Genomic DNA, 2,536 nt, shown 5'->3' with positions numbered 1-2,536 from the left:
CGAGTTCAGTGAAAGCTGTATGCAAGCATTTGATAAGCTGAAAACCGCCCTAACTCAAGCTCCAATTGTGAGAGGACCAGACTGGAGCCAGCCATTTGAAATCATGTGTGATGCTTTCAACCATGCAGTAGGAGCAGCGCTGGCTCAGCGTGAAGGTAAGGACCCTTTTGTAATCGCTTATGCATCTAAGACTCTAGATGCTGCCCAGTCTAATTATACTACTACTGAAAAAGAGCTTCTTGCTATTGTTTTTGCTTTGGATAAATTCCGAGCCTACTTACTTGGTACTAAGGTAGTAGTGTACTCAGACCATGTAGCTCTAAAATATTTATTAGCGAAAAAGGAGTCCAAACCAAGGCTAATACGCTGGATACTGCTGTTACAAGAATTTGATTTAGAAATTAAGGACAGGAGTGGTAACCAGAATTTAGTGGCAGACCACCTGAGTCGCCTTGAGCACATTAAGGGTGACTCCACTCCTATAAATGATAATTTCCCATTTGATAGCTTACAAGCAGTATCTGAAGTAGTTCCTTGGTATGTACATGTAGCTAATTATCTAGTTAGCCACACTTTTCCTCCATATTTTACTAAGCACCAGAGAGACAAGCTGAAAAGCGAGTCCAAATATTATATATGGGACGATCCATATTTATGGAGGTGTGGCGCTGACCAAGTAATTAGACGGTGTGTGCCTCAATCAGAATTCCAGTCCATTTTAGAGGCCTGCCACTCATCTGAGAGTGGAGGACATTTTGGTCCTCAAAGAACAGCTAGAAAAACTCTAGACTGTGGATTCTGGTGGCCTACTCTTTTTAAAGATACTGCTAAATTTTGTAAATCTTGTTCCCTATGCCAAAGTGATGAGCGGATAATTTATACGCTTTTTGGCATTGTTTTTAGTATGTTTTTAGTATATTTTAATTAATTTTTATTATGTTTTTATTAGTTTTTAAATAAAAATCACTCTTCTGGACTTTAATATGAGTTTGTGTGTTTTTCTGTGATTTCAGGTATTTTCTGGCTGAAATTGAGGGACCTGAGCAAAAATCTGATTCAGAGGCTGAAAAAGGACTGCAGATGCTATTGGATTCTGACCTCCCTGCACTCAAAGTGGATTTTTCTGGAGCTACAGAAGCCCAATTTGCACGCTCTCAATTGCGTTGGAAATTAGACATCCTGGGCTTTCCAGCAATATATAATAGTCCATACTTTGCTCGAGATTTGATGGCCCAAATAGGTGTTCCAAGTCAGCTCAAGAATTCTGGCGTTTAACTCCAAAATTGGCACAAAAGCTGGAGTTAAACGCCCAAACTGGCACAAAAGCTGGCGTTTAACTCCAAGAAAAGTCTCTACACGAAAATGCTTCAATACTCAGCCCAAGCACACACCAAGTGGGCCCGGAAGAAGATTTCTGCATTAATTACCTATTTCTGTAACCCTAGGCTACTAGTTTTCTATAAATAGGACCCTTTGCTATTGTATCTAACACACACACAACTTTCATATACTTTCATAGATCTTTTCACGTTTGGGGGCTGGCCTCACGGCCATGCCTGAACCTTGTTCTTATGTATTTTCAATGGTGGAGTTTCTACACACCATAGATTAAGGTGTGGAGCTCTGTTGTTCCTCATGAATTAATGCAATTACTACTATTTTTCTATTCAATTCACGCCTACTTCTTCTCTAAGATATCACTTGTTCTTCAACTTGATGAATGTGATGATACGTAACACTCATCATCATTCTCACCTATGAATGTGTGCCTGACAACCACCTCCGTTCTACCTTCGATTGAGTGTGTATCTCTTGGGTTTCTGATCTAAGATTGGAACCTTCGTGGTATAGGCTAGAATTATTGGCGGCCATTCCTGAGATCCGGAAAGTCTAAACCTTGTCTGTGGTATTCCGAGTAGGATATGGGAAGGGATGACTATGACGAGCTTCAAACTCGTGATTGTGGGGCGTGTGACAGACGCAAAAGGATCAATGGATCCTATTCCGACATGATCGAGAACCGACAGCTGATTAGCCGATGTTGTGACAGAGCATCAGGACCATTTTCACTGAGAGGACGGGATATAGCCATTGACAATGGTGATGCCCAACATAAAGCTTGCCATGGAAAGGAGTATGAATGATTGGAAGAAGGCAATAGGAAAGCAGAGGTTCAAGGGGAACAAAGCATCTTCATACGCTTATCTGAAATCCACCAATGAATTACATAAGTATCTCTATCTATATTTTATGTTTTATTCATCTTTTAATTATCAATTCTTCATCACCATCTGAATCCGCCTGACTGAGATTTACAAGATGACCATAGCTTGCTTCAAGCCAACAATCTCCGTGGGATCGACCCTTACTCCCGTAAGGTTTATTACTTGGACGACCCAGTGCACTTGCTGGTTAGTTGTGCAGAATTGTAACAAAGTGTAATTCACGTTTGAGAGCACCAAGTCTTTGGCGCCATTGTTGATGATCACAATTTTGCCTACCACAAAGGTTTGGTAATATATCCAAGAGGGATGAG

This window comes from Arachis hypogaea, chromosome 15, assembly GCF_003086295.3.
Source record: "Arachis hypogaea cultivar Tifrunner chromosome 15, arahy.Tifrunner.gnm2.J5K5, whole genome shotgun sequence".
Classification (NCBI taxonomy): Eukaryota; Viridiplantae; Streptophyta; class Magnoliopsida; order Fabales; family Fabaceae; genus Arachis; species Arachis hypogaea.
Note: the sequence above shows the minus strand (reverse complement) of the source record.